Source organism: Octodon degus, unplaced genomic scaffold (assembly GCF_000260255.1).
Source record: "Octodon degus isolate 3935 unplaced genomic scaffold, OctDeg1.0 scaffold00034, whole genome shotgun sequence".
Classification (NCBI taxonomy): Eukaryota; Metazoa; Chordata; class Mammalia; order Rodentia; family Octodontidae; genus Octodon; species Octodon degus.
The window spans coordinates 675,316-701,120 of record NW_004524610.1 but is presented as its reverse complement, the minus strand read 5'-3'; the positions used below and the strand labels follow the sequence as shown (position 1 = coordinate 701,120).

The 25,805-nt window shown below is 46.7% G+C and overlaps 1 pseudogene; it reads right to left on the bottom strand.

The window, feature by feature from the left end:
* Positions 1 to 3,857: 3,857 nt before the first annotated feature.
* On the bottom strand, positions 3,858 to 20,306 carry LOC101592406 (annotated as a pseudogene).
* Between the last annotated feature and the right edge of the window lie 5,499 nt (positions 20,307 to 25,805).

Genomic DNA, 25,805 nt, shown 5'->3' with positions numbered 1-25,805 from the left:
AAGCTATTGTGTTATACCTGTTGGGAACAATAACACATACATTTTTTTTTTTCCTGGAACCAGGGATTGAACTCAGGCTCTTGCCCTTGCCAGGGAAGCACTTAGTTGTCTTCTGAGCCATCTCCCCAGCCCCTAACACATACATTTTACATCAAAATTCACCAAAGTAGTATTAAAAGTATCAGGGAAAAATAGAATATGAAATCATGTCACTAGGGTAATTGTTTTTTCCATACTTAAAAATAAATTTTGATGCCTAACTTATACCATATGCAAAGAAATCCTCTTTAAATTTACTTTAATACAAGTCTAAAAACAATGTGGAAAGGTTAGGAAAAAGTCTCATCACTGTGACAAGGGATTTTCTTTTATGTATTTGCTACCGGTTCTCCCGTGCAGCTCGGACTTGTGGTGATCCTCCTGTTTTCAGCCTCCCAGTGCTGGGATTACAGGCATGAGCCACCACTGCCGGTCTCAGTGCCTGGCTCAAACAGCAGAGAAAGTGTGACCCTAAGGGCAATGATCAATAAATTTGACTTTATTGAAATTAAAAGTTCAGCTTAATAAAAGAATCAGCAAGGTGAAAAGCAAGTCATGTTGTGAGAAGGAATTTGTGAAACAACAGTTAGAATCCATAGTCTCTTACGTATTCATTGAATTTGTTAGAAAAGACATCTACCAGAAAAAGTACAGTTGATTTACAGAAGAGAAAAATACATAGCCATTAAATTTGTGAAGATTATAAACCTTACTAATAATCAGAATAATGAAAGACCAGTAAGATAAATTTTGCAACCATCTACATTAGAAAACTATTAAGCCTAACAATAACAAACATTGGCAAAGAAAGAGAGCAAAGAAATTTTCAAACACTTGGCAGAACCCTGAATGAGGCCAGCTGGGCCCTGCGCAGCTGCGGCACTGTGGCCACGCCTGGCGGGCAGCTCCCTCCGTCTCTGTCCACCGCATGGACAGCCAGAAGTGCCACCCGCTCACGCCCCTGCTCCACTCGGTTGTGAATGCTGATTTGCTTGTGGACTCTTCGTAGGTGCGGTGTGACAGTCAGGCTGTCTGTGAAGGGTGGCAGTCTTCTCTTTTTTCTGTTCCTGTTTTCCATACTGATAGCTCTTGTGTCTTTTTCTTGTCTCTACTGTGTTGACAGGGAACTCCAGGAAAATGTTGAGTAGAGATGGTAAGAGGTGACATTCTTGTTCCCAATCTTGCGGGGACATTTAGAACATGTTGTAACTAAGTATATAATTTCCCTCAGTTTTTACATTTCTGTACCAGAGGTTTTGCGACTAGTTTGCTAAAGGTTTACTTTTAAAATCATGAAAGTTGAACTTTATGCTCTGCTTTTCCTTCACCAACGGAGCTGAATTTTGTCCTTAATCTGTTAATACAGTAAATTATGTTAACTGATTTAATAATACACTATTAACTATGGCTGTAATGGCTTATCTTTCTCACACTTTTTTTGGATTTTATTACTAATATCCTTTTAAAGGATTTTTCATTGAAATCATATCTCTTGCTTTGCTCGCAGCAGCGTGAGCTGGCTGTTATGCTGGATCCAGGCAGAGCAGGCGATGTCTCCGTTTTTGTTTTCTAACACTGCTTGCTGACGGGGTGCGTGGCCGGGCGCCACGGCCTGCAGAGGCCGCAGAGGACACTGAAGTTTTCGTGAGGCCACATTGAAGCGCATCATCGGTGCCTGTTTAGAGGAAACGTAAATCTTTCTGCCTCGAAAGATTAGAATTTAAGAGGTTACGGCAACCCAGAAAGCATGCTATGGCTTCAGCCAAGCACTCTTTATCTTTTCCTTGTCTCTGTCCTCTGGACTATTTGCTACGATGGAAGTAATTCACATCAGTGTGACAGATAATTCACACTTGTGTATAAAGTCTTGGAGAAATTAGACACGGGAAAAAGGGAGGCGCTGATTTATCTCCCGTGACCAGTCTTGGGCTCCAGGCGCTTCTGGGGAATTGGTGTCCTTGTGGCGATTGTGGGGTTGTACTGCTAGAGCAGCTGGTCAGATGTGCAAGGTTTGCAGAAGGGGCTCAGGGCTTGTAACCACACCTGTGTCTCCTGAGCCGCAGCTGTGGGCCACGGGTGGAACTAGCCGCATGCATCTTACACCGGAATTCAGGGAACCCAGAGAACAATCACCGTGCCCAGGAGCGAGTGCTCTGTGTCCAGTGCCTTGCAGTGCCGGACCGTGGCTGTGAGCTGGGCCGCTGCGCCAAGTGGAGCCAGTGGGCTCTCGCTGCGCCCAGCACAGGAAGCCGTGTCCCGCTCAGCTGTTCTTACTAGTGCTTTCCGACTGCCAGGGGTTATGCGACTGCTACAGACACTGATCACTACGCTGTGCAGTCTCACAGCGAGGGCTGGCAAAACGTTCTCCTTACACGTTCCGTTTTTATACAGACAAGGCAGGCTTCGCGTGGAATGCCTTTCTCATCTCAGTTAAATTTGAGACATCAGTGGGCTTCGGGATTTAAAAGAAGTAGAATAAAGAAATGAACCAAGTGAGCCAACTTGCAAACGGGTTTCCAGGCTAGCTGTTGAGGTTTGGTAGTAGTCTGAAGATGCATCAGTGACTTATATTGACTTGATTTCAACTTGTAGTTACTACCTACGTATCATAGTGACTTGGGGTCAGAAATTGAAAATAAAGAAGCCGGAAAAAAATTTGTTGTTAAATTGCAGTATTGCTACATACCTTTATAGTTTTCTTTTTGAGTATATTAAGATAAGGTATAATTTGTACACCGAAAAATTTACCTTTTGCAATGTAGAACATGGGCTCTGCACAGGACTGTTATCCCATCACAGCAGAGGCAGAAGCTCCTGGCTCCACAGAAACCCGTCTAGCTTGTCGCTGCCAGCTCCTGCCTCCCTCGCCCCTACACCGACAACTTCTGGTGTCTTTTCTATCCACGTTTCTGTGTTTTCTAGGGTCTTACCAGGGAGTCATGTAGAACGTGGCTTGTGCTGCTGTGGTTCATGTCATTTAGTAACATGAACTGGGGAATCACCCAAGCTGTACACATCGAGAGTGGTTCCTGGGCCAAGACGTAGCTCAGGGGCACAGCACCTGCCTGACAAGGGTGACATCCTGAGTTCAAGTCCTGGTACAAAAAAAGACTTGATTCTTTTCACGGCTGAGTTGTGTTCCATTGTAAATGCACCACCACCATTTGCTTATCCTTTCTCCACTGACAACATTTGGGTTGTTTCCAGTTTTTGTATCCATTTTTTAAAGGTCAGGAAGACACAGTGTGCACATAATTACCTAACTGGTTATTTCTCAGTGGCAGGTTTCAGGACCTAGGTCATCTCATGCCGAGTCTTTCTCCTACTTTAACTTTCCTTTGCTTTACCTATTAAGTTCTTTTTAAAAAATGTTATTGAGGGCTGGTGAGATGGCTCACTGGTCTAAAGCACCTACTTAGAACAAGCTTAACAAGGCACAGGGACTGCAGTTCAATCCCCCAGCACCACATGCCAGCCAGCCCCACCTGGTGGACTGAGCTGGCCACACACACACACACACACACACACACACACACATAAATAAATAAATTTTTAAAAAAATAAAAAATGTTATTGAGAAAGAGCAATGAGACAGCTTCAAAATCGATTAATAGGACAGTTTCAATAATTGAATCACTGCATATTGTTATCTTCGTAGTGGTTATCCATAGTACAAGATGCAGACAGGATATCCCATCCAAACACTATTAGTAAAAATCTTCTCACTGAATTAAGAGAGTAGGTGTATATCTATCCTTTTTTTTTTTTTTTTTTTCCACTGAGAACATTTTATTGGCCTTCTGACCAGAAACGGGAATTTATTTGCCAGGAAGGATGACCCCATCACACTTCTGCTGGAGCCAGCGCGTGGCCTCCTCTTTGCTGCTTCTGGGTTTGGCCCCAGCGCAGCCTGTCCTGTGCTTCTTGTCTGCAATGCTGAAACTGGGTCTACCCAGCACCACGTAGAAGTCCAGGCCGTAGATACCAATGCTTGGGCCGTATTTGATGCTCAGATCGATATGTTCCTGGATTCCAAAACCAAAGTTTCCAGTATCAGAGAAGTTATTTTTCCTTAATTCATACTCCGCACCTTTAGGCCTTCCTCCAGGATTTCTTCTGCCTTTGCCCCTCAGACTGTGCAGAGGACAGCGATCTTCTCATTTTTCCTGATGCCAAAAGACCTGAGAGTGTATCTAGCTTTAAAAAACCCAGGAATCTGCCCGTGAGCTGCTCCGATACCTCGGCTGCCCACGTCACTCTGCCTCCACTCTCCCCGACGCAAATGTTAAGGCAGAGTCTGCGAATTCGAAGTTCCCGTGTGGTGTTCTCCTCACCTTGATCCTGCACCACGGTGGAGGACTGGAAGACTATTTGGTATATACAGATACAAAATGGTCCTTCCTTTGTATCCCCTTTTTTGTTTAGTTTTGTCAGAGATGGGTATTCCATTACCATTTACATATTGTAGGTGTGAGAGTTCACCAAATTAATCCAGTATAGTCCAGTAGTCCATAATAGTAGTGGGTTATCTGTAGGACTGGCAATGTCAGAAGTGTTGACTTGAGCTCTTTACAGCTCAGCTTATTAATATGGCTTTATTTTTCATACTTTGCTATTATACTTTTCTGCTGGATGGTTGAGACCAAGATAAAGCAAGACCTGTATAACAACAACCAAAATGCCTGTCACCTGAGGAATGGATGAAAAAGATGTGGTATTTTTATATAATGGAGTATTACTCAGCTATAAAGAATGATAAACTCAAAGCCTTTATATTTAAGTGGATGCCACTTGAAGATATAATCGTAAGTGAAATAAACCAGATCCACATGTGCAAATATCGTATAGTTTCTCTAGTGTAAGAACTCAAAAGAAGAAATAAAAAAAGAAAGGTATAACACAATTAAAAGGAAAGCAAGAACTTAAGGATTAAACAATGAAGAGAGGTCAAGGAGAAAAGCCAGGAAACATGACAGGGGCAAAACCATGCATTTATAAGCACAAGATGGCTAAGGCAATGATCCTGAGAATCTTCAGCATGTTTTTTAAACTAGCAGTTAATTGGTAGGATTCTCACCCTGACTAACTCTATATGCTGATAGCTATGAACTAAGCAGCTGCACTGAGGCTAGCAATGTGTAATAGTAGGATCATGCTGGGATGCCTGTCATTCTGGTCTTCTAAATACATACTGCTTGTCATGTCATATCAATTATTGCTATACTGTCTCTCAAGTAAATGTTTGTTTAAAAAAAGGGAAATAAAAACAAGAGATAAGAAACAAAAATGTCATAGGACTGTCCTGCTACAATGCTGTATATGGTTATATTTCTAAATTTCTGTGTAAAAATATGTAATTGTTTATTCCAATTTTTAAAAATTTATTTTTTCTTTTTTTCTTCACATTCTGTAGGGATTTAAAATTTAACGTATCAATATTTGATGGAAAATACCTGTTCCACGCTATGTCTTAAGTTGTTTGATATTCAGAAAGATAGTGAGGTTCAGCTGAACTGCCTGTTACAGGGTGATGATATCATTATGCCTATTAAGGTCTAAAATTGCTAAAATTCCGCTGCAGTTGAAGTGTGTTTTTGAGACCTTACCACACGTTAGCAACACCTCTAATCATCCTTTCACAGAAGCATGTCTTTACTTCAGAAATCAGGCTGGATAAAATATCCCACGGTGCGAATGTCTGATCAGCTGCTGGCCTTCCCATCACTCCTGAAGCTCCATGAAAGCCTGCCGTGGCCCCTGGACCTAGCACAGCAGGGAGCCCATAGTGGCCTTCCAGTGACTCTGGGGAAGTGTATAAAAACTTGCTCTATCACTCTAAGCAGATGCTTTTCTCTATACGTTTCTGAGCTAATCTTTCTTCCACATCTCACAATCATTCCTTCATCGCAGACTGTCTTCTGTCTGCTGCCTGCCTGTCTGTTCACCCATGTTTGTGTATTTTCCGCAGAGGAAGAAATGCCTATCACCCCTCCATGTCTCTCGTCTGAGCAATTTAAGGGGTGTGGCTACTCAGCCTGCAGCAGCAGCCCCAAGGAAGAGGGACCCAAGACGCAGGCCCCTCTACTGCTTTGGTAACACTGTTACGGTTCTGAACATTTTGGGGGCCAGGATGAGGGGAAAGTGAAAGCCCACACCCATTAAAAATCAAGCTAACTGATAAGTAGAATAGGTTTCTCCTTCCTATTCTGAAAATATACTTTATAATCATAGATACAAATTACACTGAAGCTATACTTATGGCTTACACTTGGCAAAAATGACAAGTTGATTTAATTATTATCGAACCAAGACATGAGAAAAGAAACCTTGAGGGCAGCTCAGGAATGCGAAAGTATGACCCTTTCTTTTCAGAAGACAGCCCTGGCCCCCTTCTGGAGCAGGGACACCTGGCTGTTCTCAGCCTTCACTCCTCCACGGTCAGCCATCCACACAGGCGGAGACTGCCGTCCCTGTGGTCCAGGGCCCAGCCGCCGCCCCCTCAGCCTCAGACCTCAGCATTGTTCGTGCGGACTTTGGAGCAATGCTGGAGTCGTTGAGACTTTGTGAAAAGGGTTAATGCTTGAGAAACAAGTAACAATGAGACAGTTTCAAAACCGATTACTAGCACAGTTTCAGTAATTAATACACTGCATATTGTTGTCTTCTTAGTGGTTATTCATTGCACAAGATACAGACATGATATCCTGTCCACAAACACTATTAGAACAAATCTCTCTATTCCTTGAATTAAGAGAATGAAGCTGTGTATCTATCCTAACTATTTTGAGTATACAGATACAAAATGGTCCTTCATTTGTATCCCACGTTTTTGGTTAGTTTTGTCAGAGAATTCGATTGTCATTTAAATATTGTAGGTGCGTGAATTCAGCAAAATATTCCAATATAGTCCAGTAGTCCATAATAGTAGTGGGTTATCCATAGGACCGGCCATGTCAGAAATAGTTGACTTGAGCCTTTTACAGCTCAGCATATTAATATGGCTTTACTTTTATACAATGTATTAATTATTGAAATTATGCTAGTAATTGGTTTTGAAACTGTCTCATTGCTATTTGTTTCTCAATAAAATTATTTAAAAAATTAACTTAAAGAAAAGGATTAATGCATGTTTTGTTATACACATCATGTTATGTGCAATTATGACCTTGTTATCACCAGTATTTGAAGATTAAGTATGGGTTATGCAAATTTTGGCGGTGTCATGTTGAGCAGGGGTGGAATGTAATAGGTTTCATTGTCAATGAGTGAGGAGTCACAGGTTCCTGAAGAAGTGGTTGAATCATGCGGCTCTGTGCTCAGCAGGGGTTAATTTGCCTTGGGCTGAATCTTATTTATTATTATAATTATTATTATTATTTGGCCTGAAATCTTAAGGTAGACAGAATCCTCTGAAACTGGGGGCCAAATTAAACCTCTTCTTTAAGTTGTGGGGTCAGGTATTTCTTTTAACTATCAGTAGGAAAGCTGACAATTCACTTTAAATTTTTGATTGAAAGTTATCTTTAAGTTAAAGTTAAATGTTACAGTGACTACTGTATCATCTGCATTTTGGTAAACTTTGCTAATGCCACTCATAGGAAGCAAGATTCATGTTGATAAATGTGGCCAGCAGAAGTGTAAAATTAGTTTTGTTCCTTGCCACATCCCTGATTTACTGTGCGGGCTGCTGGGGTGGACCCCTCTCATGTGTCTCAGGTCTGGACGAAGTTAAACTTCCTTTGTTTAGAGCTTTAGTTAGAGTTCCTCGGTGTGCTTGAGAATGGCCTCAGAGTCACCTTGGCTACGTTTTAAGATGTGTTGTGTTTGAGCAGATTCAGAAAATAGGAAAATACGAATTGCTACATAGATCCCTGAAATCACCGCCAGCTGCAGCTGTCTCCATGTGCCCAAGTGTGCGCAGTACTTGGGAGAAGGAGTGCATGCGTGTTTTCACACACAATCTTGGCTTGTGCACCAAATTGCAAGCTGATGTCTGAATGAAAGGTTAGGCTGCGTGTTAGCCTGCTGTCCTTGTTGCTGTTCCTCTGCCATGAACTGCTGCTCCCTACCGTGTGCCCCTCTGCCTTGGAGTAGGCTGAATGTGGACTGAAACCTCCAGTAACTGTACAGAAAATATTTGCCTTCTGTTACTGTCTTAAATAGAAGTGATGAAATTTAAATTGGCCCAAAATGATGAAGAATGACTCTGGAATACAAGGGTAAATAAAAGAACTACAGCCTCACAACCAAAAAATCCAAAACTGAGCCACGAAGGAATCGGCTTGCTCTGCAATGCACTCTCCCCCATGAAGTTCTGACTCGTCAGAAGCCCAGCAGCAATAGGGCCAGTCAAGCAGAGATAAAATTGCCTGCCAAAATAAGAATTTTTCTTGCAATTTGATCATCTTGAGTGTTGTTTACAGTAACAGAAATGATGCTAACATAACTGGCTTGTTCTTGAAGGAAGGCAGAGGCAAAGAAGAGCAAGAAGAAATGCCTGTGGTCTCTTGAGGATGTGGGAACAAAGTGACCACGACAGCATTACTACTTCACTTTGACATGAGGAAAGTAAGCTGCATCCAGCACGGGTAACCAAGGCAAGTCGCACAGCTGAAGCAGAGCCTGGCGGGGAGTGAGCGCTGGATCCAGTCAGAACTCAGGCGCTCCAATACCAGCTCTGCACTGCCCAGCAGTAGGACCCCAGGCAAGTCCTCCTTGCCCCCTCCAGAATTTGATGTTGCACCAGTAAAACAAGAAACGAAAAGGTGAAGACAGGATTTCTGAAGCACTTTTGAACTCCAAAACAACTTCTTGACATTTCTCTCAGTTACAATGTTTAATTATTCACACAATATTTTTGAATCCTCCCATAATTGAATGTATTATGTACATTATATATATATAAAGTTTAACATATATGTGTCCCTTTCAATGACTGCTTTTAAAATAATAGTAAAATAATTCTTAGAGTTAAAACAATAAAATCAAAAGTTATCTTTTTATTCTTCATATAAATCAAAACTAGGGATGCAATAACTGGCATATTCCTGTTTTCTTCTCCAGTAGCTCAACAATGCATGAAATCAATGCCAGTTTTTTCAACAAAGCTTTTTCCCTGCCTTGTGTTTTTATTTTGGGAGTGGGGGTGGGAGATAGGATCTTACTTTGCAGGCTGGCCTGCCCTTGAACTCTATGTAGCACAGGATGACCTTGGTTTTGTGGCCTTCTTGCCTCAGCCTCTCGAGTGCTAGGATTACTGGTCTGTGTTACTGCCCCAGGCATAACAGGACTTTTCTCCCAGGCTCAGTCTGGTCAATCTGAGTAGCACTTGCGTTTTCAAATTGTATCTGTGATAATTTTCTTTAATTTCTCTTCTCACTAGGTTAATAATTTGAATTTGCCATGCTGGACTAACCACTTGGTTTTTAGTTTTTGTTCTACATTTTAGAGAGCAGGGGATGTGGCTCAGCATAGTGTGCTTGCCTAGCTATGTGAAGCCCTGGTTTCAACTGCCTATCCTGCAAGCAAAGCGGAACACTGGCGCAGTAAGCCAAGACCAGGTGACAGCCGGGAAACGGGCGTGAGCACCCGACGGGGTCTGAGATGTCTGAGCCTTACGGCTTGGCATTTTCGCTTCGTTCTGAGTCTAGCGCTTTCTTCCTGTCTTCTGTGTACTAACGACATTGGCATACTAATAATTTCAGCATTTGTCTGCATAATGTTGGCGGCATGCGGACACTGGATTTCCTTGTTCGTTCTGCTGAAGGGCTGTGAACTCAGGTCCTTTCGGGTCCGGAAATTGCGTGTGCACCTTTTAGCGCGTGCGGCGAGGCTCTGCGCTGCTCTGTGCAGGGAGTGCTTCTTGTCCAAACTGGCTCCGGCGAGGCAGGCTGGAGATTAGCTGCACAGTGGCCGCGCAAGGGCAGGCGAGCTCTGCGATTTCTGCTCTGCGCTCCTGGATCGCGGTGCCCTCCACACAGCCGCTCGGAGCTGGGAAAGTCTCTTCCACCACATCTGTGTCAGGCGTTTTGAATCACAGCCTCCCCAGACTCCTGAAAGGGGGCGCTCGTCACCCCACCCCGCAGTTCTGAGGTGCGCGGGCCTGAGGATCTCTGTGGGCCGAGCTGCCTATGTGAATCTTCCCGAATCACAGTCCCACTGGGATACTACTGAAGGTACCTTGAGCACTAGGATTTTTTTTTTCCCCAGGGTGGGGGGTTGGGTTTGGGGGGACCGGGGATTGAACTCGGGCCCTTGCACTTGCCAGGGAAGCGCTTGTTCTACTGAGCTATCTCCCTGCCCCTGTAATTCTTTTCTTTTTAGTGCGGGCAAGGTGAATGCTGTTGATTGGACATTATTCTATAGCTCCTCATTAGGCGGGGGGGGGGGGTGGGGGGGGATTGTAATAAGAGACTGGGGGCATAGGGTGTGATCCCCAACAGCACCGCCACAAAGAAATAAGCATCAGGGTGGCATTGGCTTAGACTTCAAGGACTAACTTAGAATTATGACCTTCTGCTTGTTCCTCCTCAAGGCAGTAACCAGTGCAGGGTTACTGCACCGGTTACACATTTTAGGGTTTATTTTCGCTCACAGCAGGCAGCCATTGACTTCAGGGCTTTATTCTGTTTTTCCCTACTCCTTCCTCTCCTGCAGCAGGAGAAGAAAATGGTTTTGAGGTTGAGAAAATGGACTTGAGCTTGCCCTGGGGTCAAGTTAGAGAAGAGCCAAAGGTCACTGCTGAGAGAGAGAGAGAGAAAGAGAGAGAGAGAGAGAGAGAGAGAGAGAGAGAGAGAGAGAGAGAGAGGTTAGTTAGCGCCTTGGTGAAATTGCATTTGTATGTGTTTGCAGTGGTCTCACGTCTGAATCTTCCCCACACAAACTGAAACAGACCACGAACCCTCATTCTTGCTTCTTGGATGTGTCCAGGACTCCTCTGTGGTTTGTCACATCTGCAGCAGTTTGCTTTGCCCTAGTCTCAGTGCCTTGAGAGGTGTCCTGGCCTCCTCTAAGCCAGATCCCTGAATGGGTGTGGAAAGTCAAACAGCAGAAGGGTGGCCTCAGCACAGTGCTGCAAGCCTGGGCCATGCTGTTCTATTATTTATTTTAAGCAATGGAGGTTTTTTCATATATTTTTGAGGGGGTTAGAAAGGTTTTACAGTCATAGATCATGTTCTCTTTTTTATAAAAGGAGGAGGAAAGAAAGGGACCTCTAAAACTGTGAGTCCTGAGGCGGCAGAGGGGTAGCACAGCCTTTGACAGAAGCTGACAGTAATCTGAAGACGGCTAGCTTTTTGTGTTGGGCATATGCTGCCATACCTGAATGTCTAATTTTCTAAAGGAATTGTCTCTTAAATGTTAGGAATTGTTTTACGTGGTCTAAAAAGTGAGTCTTGTTGCTTTGAAGAACTCTTTCCATCCCTATCTCTCTCCTTGTATCTCCCCCGGCCGCTGTCCCTCTCCGTCTCCTCTTACATGATAATTCTATTTTATGTATCTTCTCAACATCAGTTAATGATTCATTCTTTCATTTTCAGTTCTAAAGGATTTGAGAAAAAGCTATTAAACCTCAGGGGATGTTGCTCACAGAGGGGCTGAAGTTACTCAGAGACCCCATGTTCCTGGTCCTCAACGTGGTAGGTAGAAGGAGTGCAGCTTTATTATCACACACACACACACACACACACACTGGTGTGAGGATGTGATTCCATTCATTCACGGCAGTGAGAGTGTGCTGACACACTTGAGCAGTGTCTTCCTGGTCTTGGCCCGCGTGACTGGAGTTGCTAGAGCTGCGGGTAGGACTGGCACCTTGTGAGCCAGAAGGAGCCCTGGTCGTGGAAATCCAGCATCGGAGGTTGACGCCGCTGTGGTCTGCTTGTTCTGCTACCTGCGACCGGTCACACCCCATGATTCTGTCTGTGAACTAGGATGACAACGTACTCTTCCCACTTCCTAGAGCTGCAGATGCAGTTGAGAATGTGGACAGCCTTTGTGAGTGCTCTGAATGGCCCAGAGGGAACATTTTTTAAATATTATTGTCAATTTTCCTAACTGCAAGTTTTCTGAGAGTCAAAACAAGAAAATGATGGTGTATCCTGTTGGGAGCAGAGAGGCTAGGAAATGGATCACATGTGTGTCGTGGGACTAGGCCTCAGTGCTAAAGCAAACAAGTCTTGAGATAAACATCCCGTCTAGTTAAGGTCAGCTATTGGTTGCTAGGTAACCGGCAAAGGTATAAATAAAAGTTGGTTTTGTTCTGGGGTTGAGTTAGTCTTGCCTACTAGGCAGACCTGCCACCACCTAGCCCAGCTTTTGTCTTTGTGTCTGTTTTGAACTGATCCAACAGAAACCAGCAGATCCCTACAGCAGCCCTGGAAGGTACCAGGCATCCTGGACATGGGAGAATGGGGTCATGCTCAGGACACTTGAAGGCGAGTGTTTGGTCATTCCTCACCTTCCGTTAAGGACCCTCTGTGGTGCCTACGCCTCCTGAATTAGCCTTAAGACAACAATGAAGCTTTCAGTCTGTTCTTCCCATTGGCCTTTATTTCCCAGTGCAACCCTGTCACTGTCCCAAAGGATGTGTTGTTCAAGGATGTAGAACCCTGAGCCCCCTGGTGCAGGGCTGGGGACAGATGCTGGGTGTTGAGAAATGCCAGGCATCTGGAGGGAGGCAGAGCACACAGTGTACCCGTGACCACCTGGCCACTGTAGCCTGTCCTCTCATTCTTTTATTCCCCTCAGGCGTCCTTGGTTTCTCTTCCAGCCCTGAGTAGCAAGGACTTGTGCATCTGGCTCAGTGGCTGCAGAGCGCTGGAGACCTTTCCAGCTACAGGGCCATGGCTGGCTGTGATTGGCCAGAGGGATGATGGACAGGCAGCAGATGCTGGGTCCCCTTGGTCCCCTGGGTCAGTCCTCACTTCCTGAGGTGACTGCTGCTCATTAGAGTCAGGCAGCTGCTCAGGGGCACCCCAGGATCAATAGGGGCTCACATGCAGAAGCTGTGCTCCCAAGGCAGGGCTCTTCAGGCGGTGCATGGGGTGCTGGCATCCACACAGCCACAGGCTGAGACCTTTGCTCCCTGATGGCAGCTGTGTTAGTTTGCTGGGCTTCCCTTGTGGCCTGTTCCAGTCTCCAGGACCCCTGCACAATGACAGAGCCACTTCTTGCCTCCCCTCTGCCCTCACACACTTTCTTAGACTGCAGTGGTGCACCCCAGCTGGCACATGCTGTGAGTGCCAGTGGTGCAGCACCAGGCCCGGTGCTGGCCTCGCTCCAGGATGCCCAGCCAACCCTAACCCTTCTGTGCTCCTTGGCCAGTGAGAAACCACTCGCTCAGAAACCACTGCTGTGGCCTCACGGGCCTGTGAGGGACTGTACTTTGGGGCCCGGGCTGGTGGCTGTGGACAGGGCTGGGGCTGTGCTGTGCTTTTCCTGTCAACCAGACAACACTGGGTTAGGCTGGCATGTGAGGGCGCAGCACGTGGCCTGGATGCAGCCTTTGTGTTCTGGTCAGAGATCTTTTCAGGCTGAAGGTGGGGCCCGGGTGGCCGGGAGCAGCTGCCGCTGCCCATCACTGCCCCCCACCAATGGGGATGCAAGACCTGCCCTGGGACATCTCAAATGGAAATCCTTACTCAGGCCCCAAGAGCGAGATGGAACACGTGGTGTGTCGTCTGTTGTCAGGCTAAATACTTCTCAAACTCAGACATACCGTGGCCATTTTCAGTGTGTCATTGTGTAGGTATTTCTCAGTCTTATTGCATGGTTTAAGGTGGGTGTGTTAATTTTGGCAAATTGACATAGCTCATTGACTGCTTAAATATATCCTTAATGTTCAGAATATAAGATATGAAACATAGATTATTACAAAGTAAAATTAACTGGTGAAAAAGTAAATAACTAATTTATCCTTCAATGAATTACAAATAGACTGAGTGAATTTTTTAAAATGACACAGGAGTAAAACATTGAGTTTATTCTTTTTAGCAGTGGGTAAAGGTGAATAGAAAAAAAGCAGTGCTGTGAATTTCAGAGCTTGTCTTCTTCCTCCACTCTTTGTATAGGTTTAAAAACTACTTTCATAAGTATATGAAAAAATTTGATTGGATTTGAAATGATGTGATATTTTTCTCAAGCAGCTTGTAGGACAATAACACGTTCTGCCTTCAAAGGTGTGATGGGAAAAAATGGCGGAACTTCTGTGTAGGGAAACTCAAAACTAAGCTTCGGAACCCTCCAACGTACTTGCATCTCCTTTGTGTGCACGTCGGCTGGAGACAATCCTTTAACCCCCCTTGGGCCGAGAGCGAGTTGCTGCCTAAAGAATGTCAGCACTCTGCAGCCGGCCCTGTGCGTGGGAATGCATCCCGCAGCGCACGCCCACGCTGGTCCTGACACCGGGAGCAGTGGGCAGTGCTCCCACGTGGACCCCTCCGGGACGCTGAGGAGTCGGCCCCGAAGCACCCCCCCCCACTCATGCCAGCGCTCCCAGGGTGTTGGGGAGCAAGTCCTGGAAGAGCGGGGATGCCCATGCCAGCGAGTACAGGATTTCATATCTTAACCAAGACATTTTATAAGTTTTAAAAAATTTCTTTTGGACCTTGCTCTTGCCAGGCCAGCAATAGAACATGCCCCTCCCCAAACCAAAAAGAAATGTAGCATTGGAATCACTGATTTAGTGGAAACAGTTAATTAAAGAATAGTAAGGGTATTTTGGAAAGTTCCATCGGTGTCCTACAAGAAAGTCAACCATGTACTGCCACATAAAACAAGAATGGTGGGTGAGAAAGAGCACGCAGGAACACGAGCGCGGCGCACTCTCCTGCCACTGCTGGATTCCCTGTGCCAGGACCAGAACACCCACTCCTCCAGCTCCTGGGTGTCAAGAGCCTCAGCCTCTCTGCTCTCCCTATCTTGTCTCAGTGGAAGAAGGCTGTCTGGCCTAGGAGCAGAGCTTGGTCATCCGCTACACTCTCAGCAGAGATTCACCTCAGAAATCTGCTTCCTTAGTTTCTAGAAAGAAGAATCTTGAGGCTGAGCCTTGCATTCAAGCGATTCTTGTAGACTGCTCATGGGGTGAGTGCTCTTCCGGGAGTGCTGTGTTTACACCTAAGTCTCAAGTGCTAGGAGTGGGCTGATTAGAAGTGATGATGTTGAGTGCATCAAGCCCTGGGTGAGGCTCAGCGTGGGGGGTTCTTTGCAAGGGACTGAAACAGGCCCAGGCCGAGCTGGAGGGAGCGCGAGGGTTCCGTAACATTGCATTTGCTCTATCAAGGCTGGTCTCTCAATAGCTGTGGTTGAGTTTTCAGACTATTTAAAAGACTGGAAGAAAGTGAAAATCAATGGTGAGCAATTGTGCATGTAGCTTCCTATCATGACTTTAGCTTCTCATTCTACTCCAAAGAAATGAAGACTGGAGACCATAGCACAGGTGTCCCAGCTACACCTGAGGCTTCCGAGCCTTTGCCACATCTAGTGGGCAGCGCAGTCTCGTAAGCAAAGCTCTCAGCTAGCTGGCCTGGTAGCCTGCGGTCCAAGTACTCTGGGAGGCTGAAGCAGGAAAACCACGAGTTCCAACCTAGCCTGGTTACATAATGTCTCAAAATAAAGAGTGCTGGAGTTGTAGCTTGGTGTGTGGCCTTGGTTCTAGCACCAACCCTCACATACAATCACTGCAGCTGAGGACCTCAGTGACACATCAGTGGACTATACCTCCATCAGTGAGAATGCCTGCAATCTAGCCAACTTGTCCAAGAGCTTCCACTGTAGTGAACATGGTAATGTCAGTTACAACAGGAGAAAAAATGTGTATCTCTTCTGGGGGGTCAGACTTGGGTGCTAGGAGGAGAAAATGTATAAAGATACTGTTTTACACTTAGTATTACTTAGTGCAATTTAGACTTTATTATACGCAAACTTTTTTTTTCATTTATGTATTTGGTACAGGGTCTCATTACACAGCTTGGACTCGCAGTGATCCTCCTGTTTTCAGTCTCCCCAACGCTGGAATTACAGGCGTGTCCCACCATGCCGGGACTCGGTCCCGAGTTTAGCGCACCCCGAGGGTGGGGTCGGTGTGGCATGTGGGACTGGGGGTCGAATCCTGGTCCCCACACTTGCCAAAGCAGATGCTTAGTCCACTGAGCTATCTCGCTGGCACTGCAGAGTTATTTCAATGACAAACACACTCATTATAAAATCTCTGTGGCCTCTGATTCAGTGTGGCTTTGAGTCTAGGTGGCCAACACAGCCTCCAAGTGCAGCGCTGGCTAAGGTTGCCTGCATCTGAGTCTCAGCTTCCCTTCTCCTCTCCTGTGAGCTCAAGCAGTTGCCCAAGAAGCTACCTGCGCCTGGGCAAGATTAGACAGTGTCATGTTCATGAAAGGATTTAGCTCAGTATTACACATACATATTACTGCTTTACGAAAATAAAAACAAATGCTCAGGTAAATTTATTTATTTATGTCTTTATTTTTGCAGTACTGTGGATTGAACTCAGGACTCCATGCTTGCCAGGCAGGGCTTATTCTACTGTACTACTTCCCTGGCCTTTATTTATTTTTAATTTTAATTTTTTTGCTCAGGTGAATTTATATATTAATAAATTTTATTTTAATAAGTGATACCTGAGACCATCCAGTTTCTAGCAATAGGAAAATATTTCTTTCTTTCTTTTGGTGGAACTGGGGATTGAACTCAGGCCCTTGCACTTTCCAGGGAAGCACTTATTCTATTGAACTATCTCCCTGGCCCCAGGAAAATATTTCACTACATTACATTTGTAAAGTGTCATGTCAGTTGTTTAAAAAGGCTTATTTCTTAGGAATATTTATTGACATGGGAAAATGCCAACTGTATAATCTTAAGTAAAAGAAGATAAGCGACAAACCACCTACACATGTATCCATCTCCATATTTATACCTATAGTTATACAAAAGCATTTTATTTTAGTATTTTAAGGAAGGGTCTATAGGGTGTTCAGGGTCTCAGTACTAGATCAGACTCAGTGATCCACCTGTTTACAGCCTCCCAAGAGCTGGGATTATAGGTGGGCGCCACCCCATGCCCAGTCTCAATTGTGGGGCAGGGCCAGCATAGCTGGCCTGGGAATGGGCGCCCCCCGCACCCCTGCGCCTGCTTGCAGGCACTTTAATCTGCCGAGCTATTTGGCCAGCCCCAGCGTATACATGTAGCCATATTCACATATGTATATATTATACATATAGTGCCAATCATACACATATTATAAATAATGTATAAACATTGTAGATTATATAGCATATGTAATAATTGGAAGTATATAGATAATCCCAAGGTTTTGATGAGTATATTTTAGTACATGTTTGCATTCATACCTAGCGCGTCTTCATTCCTGTTTCCATTCCCTTTCCTTCGCCTCCTACCCTCCCTCTTGATCCCCTCCCCATTTGAGAAAGCTGTCTCTTCCCACTTCGATTATCTAGCTTTTATTTTGCTCTTTATTTATAATTTCAGTTCTCATGCAGGAGAACCATGCAATGTTTAAATTGCACGTCTGATTTGTTTCTCTTAGCGTTACTGTCTAAAGAGGCATCCATTCTCCGACGAGTGACTCAAGCTTAGCCTTCTTTATGGCAGTCATTTCCATTGTGTGCGAGTGCCACGTTTTCCTTGTGTACTCGTGTGTAGGTGGACGCGCAGAATTTAGCTCCTACCAGCTGTGCCGCTACGGATGCGGGCGTGCCGCGAGTCTGTGGCGTGATGACGTACCCTCGCAGGAAGATGCCTAGCCGGGAAGTGGCTTGCTCAGACGCGATTCCTAGTTTTAGATTTTGAGGACGCTACACTGACTTCCAGGGTGGTTGGCTGTGCTAGTTCATACTCCCCTCCGTGCAGAAGGCCCCTTGCTCCTCAGACCCATCAGCACTTGTTCTCGGTAGGTTTGGCGACACGCAGTCTTTCTGGGCTGAGATGGGATCTCGGTGCTGTTTGAATTTGCATTTTTCCTGCCAGTGATGTCGAGCGTTTCTTCATGCACTTATCGGCTGTTTGTACGCACAATTTTATACAGAAAAATTTCAGCTCTATACAAAAGGTTAGAAGGAAATTACCAAATGTTGATGGTGGCTGTCTGGGGAAGCAGAATTACTGCTGAGGTCACGGTCTGCTCCGCCGCTCGCCCCCTGGTGTGGGCACCGCGCTCCGTGAGCCCTACCCTTGCTCTCCAGCCCTGCTGCATTCTGTTCTGTCCTTGGGTCTGGGGGACACGGTCTGCGCTTGAGGAGAGAATGGCTGGGAAGGAGGAGAGTGCGGAGCCGTGTCCCTGGCCTCTGAGCTGCAGCCGATCAGCAGGCGTGAGGGGGACACAGCTTGGCCCGTCTACCCTACCGCTGCAGAGCAGCAAGGCCTGGCAAGGCAGGAGGACTTGGAAGCAGCTCCGGAAGGCATGAAACCAGGCCTGGCTTAGCGGATCAGGTTCCCCCAGCCTCTAGTCTTCCTCTCAGAAAGTGAGCGAGATGCCCTTTGCCTCTGCTTCATTGTTGAGATGTTTCCCTGTGGCCGGCTCGCTCTTGCCCAGATGCACGCACGTCTGTCAGTGCTGCCTCTCAGTCGCGCGGTGCCTGCCAGACCACCTAATCCCTGCACACCAGCCCCCGCACATTCCATGGGTCAAGGCTCTTTCATCGACCGATGATCTGATCGTTGCTAAGCAGGGCACACAGGATACAATGTGGCCAGCACTCAGCCTCCTGCTCCTCCCCAGGGTCGCCCAGTTCGTGGGTCGGCGTGGCTGAGCAGTGACTTCCCAGCTCAGCACCCAGCCTGAAGCACCTAGGACCTGTTACTAAAGCCGTCACCATGTTCTACAACTTCACTTTCCCTTAAACTCTAGAAGCAAGCATTGACTCAGTTTACACCGTCTGTGGGGTAGAAGGAGGTCCCAAGAGAAACCCCATGGAAGGTTCTGCCTCAGGTTCAGTGTTGGACCTGGGAGGGTCTACCCTTACGTGACAGCTTTTGTTCTACTCCATCAGGTGACGTGAGTGAAATGTGTCCCTGGCAACCTCTGACTTCTGACGCCTGGAGTTCAAGGGAATACAATCCTAGCATCCCCTTCTCCGGTGTGGTGATGACCAGCTCGGTCTCTGCACCTTCCTGAGCTTCTGCTTCCTCAGCGAAAGAATGGCAGCAGTTTATGTGCATGTAACTGAGAACATGCGTGTGTGAAAGGTCAGTCCTGGGAGTTCCTCCCCCAATAGCTTCTGTTACGAAGGCTTGAATATACAGTTGAACTTTATTTTAATCCTGAAAAATGGCTACATTGGCCAGTATGCATTTCACAAGAAGTAGTGCGGTGTGAAATGGATTGGTCATTTAGAACTCATTGTAAAGTAATTTCTGACTTTCTCGACTAATAATAACTGAAAATCAGGGGCTATGGAAACCTGGTCTAAGACCTGATAAAACAGTGCAAGGGGGCACATTCTCTAATTGTCTCTCCTTGTGACCAAACCCAGTATATTCCAGTAGGCTTGACGGGCTGTTGACACTCACTGGATACTGCCTGGGTGCTAATCCCCTCACTCATTTACATCCTTCTCTTTCCTTTCTCCCAAGCTCGCTTGCCACAGGCTGTCCCTGAACTGGAGGAGGGCAGCTTGGAGAACACTCACACTGCTCATGCTGTTTGGGGGAAGTTTTGATGCTGGAGTGGGGAGGGAGACTATGCTTGGCAGCTTGGGGTAGGGAGGAAAGGAGAAACCACAGCAAACCAACTGGAGCACTGTGAGACCATGAGGGACAGGTGTGAGGGAGAAGTTATTGATACGCTGCCCACCAGGCACACATGGCTGATCTACTGTACTGTTTCTCTGACCAAAGTTAGGGTTTTTCTTTCACTGAGCCCTTTTCATCTTTATTTAAGTGTAACTGACAAAAACTGTATATAAAAGATATCAGCCTGTTTCAGTACTCATAAGCACGGCGGCAAGATCACCCCATGCAGCTGATCAACCTGTCCATTACCTCAGCGTTTCACGGTCTTTTCATGTGTGGTGGAAACAGTTCTACCCACTTGGCATGTGTTGCACACGTGCAGTGCGGTGTCACATGTTATCATCGGACACGTGTGGTCACATCTTCAGGCGTACTCACTCACCTTCTGACTGCCCATGAAGCGAAGTGGACAAGCCTGAAAAGCTTGGAGGATACAGGTGGGGAAGAGCACGGGCTGCCTGGCAAACTCTTCTGTCACCCAAAGCCTGTCGCTGGCTGTCGCCATTTCAAGGTGTCCGCCTCGTGCTGTGCAGTGGCTGGCATATGTCAGGAGTGAGCTCAGGGTTCAGATTCTTACTCTGACCATGAGAAATAGATCCAAGGCTTTCAGCTGCCTCTGGTGCAACATGGGGCTGCTGCCCACCTTGGAGGGTTGAGGATTAGAAATAATGTTTTAAAAGTTCCAGCCATCCACTTGTACTGAAAAAACTATGGTTATTTCTTAAATTTGTTACTACCCCTCACGCCAGTCCTTAATAGGTCCTTTCTAGCCTCTGTAATGGCTCATCATCAACTGATGTGTCTGGTAGTCCCTCTGTGGGTAGCCACGAGAGTAACCTCACCAGAATACAGATTTGCTGTTCTTCCTGCTTCAAAGTTTTTCCTACTAAAGGCTATCACAAAGCCTTTCTTGAGACCCTCAGAGAACTTTCATGCCTGTCCTCACACTACATGAGCCTCTTGCCCACGGCGTCCTCACCCAGGCATGGCCAGAGCAGCACATTACCATGAAGTGGGACCATGAGCCACTCGTTGGAGTGGATGGGACTCTTTCACTTTTTCAAAAGGTTTTGCAGTCCTGGTTTTTGAGACTGTTGCAACCCTGCTCAGCGAATGTCCACAGAGCTCTTGCTGTCAGAAGGGCCCTTTGTCTGGCCTAACTCTCTGCTCAGCAGTGGGTGTCTCATAACCCTCGGTGGCCTCATCTTTAAGCCTGGGTTCTGGAGGTGGTGCTGCATGAAATAGCAGAGGACAGGATGAATGGAGGGTGAGCCAGGCAGGGAATTGCACGCGTGTGGGCTCAGGCCCTGGGCAGGGAGCGGAGGGCCAGGTAGGTGGCTGCCTGATGTTCATGTCCCTGGGCAGCTTCCAGATGGAGCCCAAGGGTCCCCAAGTGTGACCAAGGCTGGCACCTGGACGCAGGCAGGTAGTGGTGACAGCAGTGACAGCAGAGACAACAGAGGCCACAGTGGCCTGGCCTCAGAGAGGAGCGAGGCTTGGGTGTGGTGAGGAGTCTGGCGGCTGCCTGTGCTCTGGGGAGCCCCGCTGTGGGCACGTCCTGCTCCAGCCCAGCATCAGGTACTCTGGAGCGTCATCAGTGGCCACAACCCTTGAGTTAATAGATCTGCACATGGACAGTGCCTCAAAGCTTGTCGGCCAGTTATCAGGGTTATTTGGAAAGTTTTTAATTTCTGGAGTTTTTTGTTTGTTTGTTTTTGCTTGTTTGTTGATCCTAGAAATTGAACTTAGGACCTGTGCATGCCAGGCAGGTGCTGATGCCATTGAGCTATCTCACTGACCCAACTTTCTGGTTTTGAAGATTGCTACAACATCATAAGACAAATATCCACAGGGTAGAAAAGATAAATTTAAAGACAGTCACATATGACTGATAAGTGTTCTTTTCATATGAAATGGTAAGCGAGACTTTCATAAGGAAAAGTGTTCAAATCCAGGTCTGCCGTGGTGCGGGGATGCAGCGGTGGTACACGCGCTTGCGAGTCCTGACTCTATGTTCGTGAAGATGATTTCAGGTATTGTAAAAAACTGTGTACGGCTAAGACATGTCAGAGGAAAGTAAAATATGTCACTGCATAAGTTCATGTTAAAAATGTAATTCAGATTTATGTGAAATTGGTTTGTATGAATGGCCACATCTTTAAAACCATCATCCTGCAGAGCCATCAACTTTCAATGCACTGAAATTTATACTGCGTGGTGGTTCATCAAAGTATGTCTGTCCAGTGTGGCCAGAGCCTGCAAAACACCCTGAACGAGTCCAGTGAGACTGCGCCGTTAGGAGGGTCCTTCTGCGGACCAGGCTACCCCACAGGCCTCTGCACCTCCGCCACCCTGCAGGGCTGTTTCCAGTGCAGACCACACCTCCTGCCACCTGCCCGGCATGCTTCCTCCTTCCCACGAGAGGCCCCGACGCCCGCAGCACCTCCCCGTGAACTGTGAAGCTGTACCACCCTGTGCTACTCATCATGAGCCGTTTTTGTCCCTTCCCTCTGGTAGGATCTGGCTTTCCAAGGACCAGGATTATGCCTACCATAGGTGCCATTTCTTAGCACGGGGACCAGGCTTTCCGCAGCTTTCTGAGGGGAGAAGTGTTGGAGACTGAGCTTGCGCCTTGCACTGAGGCACTGCTCAAGACTCTGCTAACGTTTCTAAGTCTCATTTTGAGCCAGGGTCTTTCCAAGTGGCTGCGTTGTCCAGGCTGGACTTGAACTTGTGATTTTCTGGCCTCAGCCTCCCAGAGTGCTGAGATTCCAGGCATATGCCACTATGCACCGTGATGTTTCCACATTTTAGTGAGAAGGGTTTTATGCATATGTATTCAAATATAATGTAAAGTGTTGAGGAGAACCCCAGCCAACAAGATGGACCAGCCGTCTCCAACTCATCTGGGGGGCAGAACGAATGTCATTGTCTCTGTCCTCTCATTGCTTTACTCCCAGAGAAGTGACACCAAATCTGACACCAGAAGGATAAGTGGCCCGGCAAGGAGGTTGGGAGGAGAATGCAGCAGCACAAGCAGCAGGGCTGGCAGGCGAAGGCAGAGGTAAGACGAGCACTCCTCTCCCCAGCACAGGGCTTGGGCTTTGCAGGTAGTGGAGGACGTAGGATTTGTGTTGCTTCCCCTCAAGCCCCAGACAGCTTTCCATAGTCATCGCTTTGTCCATAAGAATGACCAGGAGGGTTTGGTTACATTGCTCAGCCCAGTGCCTAGAGCTGTCCTTCGCTGCCCTTTGGCTCTCTCAGGGGTGTCCTCTTAGCTCCGTAGCTGGGTGGATCCGAGTTACCCTCCAGGGCAGAGGCTCAGGCCTGGCTGCAGGGCAGGTGAGCGGGAGTCAGGACTGGACCTGCGGCGGCTGCCCTGACTTCACTGTAACAGTGCGGGCAGCAGGAGCCGCAAATCCGTCCTGGCACCTCTGTAAAATGTCAGTAAAGCCCATTCTCTTCATGTGAAGAGAAGCCCCCGCCTGGTTTTCCAGACCCAGGTGAGAGAGTTAACCGGTCATAAAACTTGCCATGGATAAAATATTTTATATGGAATTAACAACCCTACAATTACATCTTAAAAAGATCTGGTAATAACAAATGCTTGCTTCTTGCTTTTTATAAATGTGATGACTGACATCAAGGATTTTGTGCTGTATAAGGCTTTGTCTAGCTTCTCTGACCCTTGAGACTGTTTCATTCTCTCTTATTCTCCAGAGGAACCTGTCACAGGAAAAATGAACAGATTTGGAGGGATTCTACTTTTACTTTTGGCTCTACCGTGCAGCTTAACATGCAGTGAAGCTTCTGTGAGAGTGGACATGAAGCTGGAGCACAGGAGGCCGGGCGTGGTGGTGCATGCTGCAGTGCCAGCGCTCAGGAGGCTGAGGCAGGAGGAGCTTTGTGAGTTGAGGCCAGCTGAAGCTACAGAGTGAGTGCAAGGCCAGCCTGCACAGCATGGCAAGACCTATCTCAAAATGACAAAAACAAAAACAAACAACAAAAATCACAGGGAGCTGGACAGAGAGGTACAAAATCAGCTCTAAATTTTACAAAGCACAGTTGTGTTGATCAGCTCATAGGTGACTGTTTCTAAATGCATTTCTACTAATAATAACTAAGAGAAGGTGGGGGGAGTAAGCACAGTAGTTTGTGTTTCACATACAAACTAAGTAAGAAAGCAAAAAGTCCAGTGGAGAAGGCAAGAGAGAACGAAAGAAGAATGAATAGTCATTTCCTACAGTAAAAAAAGAAATGCTATGAGTTCTAGGCTGAGGATGTCACAGGACTTTAAAGATGGACCTTGTGAAGTTTTAGAAGTTATTAATGAAATAGTACAGCAAGATGGACATTAAAATATGTTTTCCAACCATTCCAGAAATCTTGGTCCAAGTTGGCATGTCGGGCTGGTAGGTCATCACTGTGAGTGTAGCTCAGATTGCCGGGGACACATCCTGCTCGTTAGCTTCAGGTGACAGCTGACTGTACAGGACAGATCCACTTGTAGGAAAAGACAGAAGGAGGAGAGGAAGATTTAGCACTGCATTTTTGCAGGGCAAGAAATTCCACCCCAGCCCCATGTGTGCTGGCCTGCTGCCTGGGATCTTGCTAAACATATGACCTTCACTCTTCTGCCTATTTCTAGCCTGGATTTGGAGTTCAGTAGCTAAGCAAACCCCAGCTGGAGCTAAAATTAGGTGGTCAAATTGTGACAGGATATGTTTGTCTTCAATAAAAGGACTTCTATTTTAAAAAGAAGATCTAGTCATGGGTTAATGTAAGGTACATGCTTTTCAGCACACTGTTTCTGTGGTGCAGAAACTGAACTAAAATAGATGAACTAGACTTGCGCTGCCTTCCAGACATCAGTAGACCCGACACAGCCCGCTCTGCTGTAAGTGGCGTGTCCCCCTGTAGGCTAGGCTAGGAGAAGCAACTGAAGGCCGCTGAGCAGGGTGACGAGGACAGACAAAGGCAACCGTCTTCAGACTTGGAGATGTAATCGTGCGGGACACTGCTGAAACTCTAACTCTCGGATCAGTCACACTGTGGGAATGGTGATCTTTCTGTCAGTCCTTGAAACTAATAATGTTTGGTATCAGCTGGAGGTGACCTTAGGAGATTAGGCAGTTTTAGCTATTGGTTTTTGTTTTTGTTTTTTTTTTTACCAAATTTCTTTTTTAAAGACTAATTTTATTTTATTTTGAAGAGTATCTTGCTTTTAAAAAAGCATTTAAATTTGATGTACTATAGCAAATTTCTTTTGCATTGTTAAAAAACAATAGAAATTTCGCTGTTCTGTAAAGAAATGACAAGAAAGACTCTTCTGGCTTGATGAATCTCAAGGAATTTCTGAAATGTGTTCTTGGCAGCATTTACACATTGGAACAAGAAGAAGCTGTGTTCAGGGGACGATTCACCCTGCGCACCAGCGGGGAGGACAGCTATTCACTGGGACAGCGAGTGCGGGGCCAGCAGCACCTGCTGAGCCCAGCTTGTCTCAGCCTCGAAGGCCGGCGGTGGCCACAGAGCCACCTCTCCTGTGGCTCTGCTGGCAGCATGACAGCCACCTTGTGCTGCCCAGAGTCGGACACGGCACGACAGGCTTTGAGCGTGTCTTTCAGGGTCACGGCTGAGGGCCTGGGGCCTCCGGAGAAAGAGCAGGGACACCCCAGACAAGCCCGAGGAGAAGAGCCGGCCCTGGCCTCGGCACCTGCTGTTCGGTGGGCTTGCGCTATCTTGGTCCCCACTGCGTGGATGGGGCTCCGCCTAAGTGGATTGCGGCTGGTGAACAAGACTGTGGCCTGTGGCGGTGCAGAAGAGGTGCTAGCGGGCCGCTCTTCAGAGGCGAGCAGGGACAAAAGTACAGGCTCACCTGTCCTGGGCTTGACGCGATTTGCATTTTCCTTCCCAGGAAGGGGTGTGCACTGGGGTGCCGCTGCCCCACGCCCTTCCGCGGTTCTGCTGTCATGGGGGAGGAGGAGGAGGGGGAGGAGGGGGG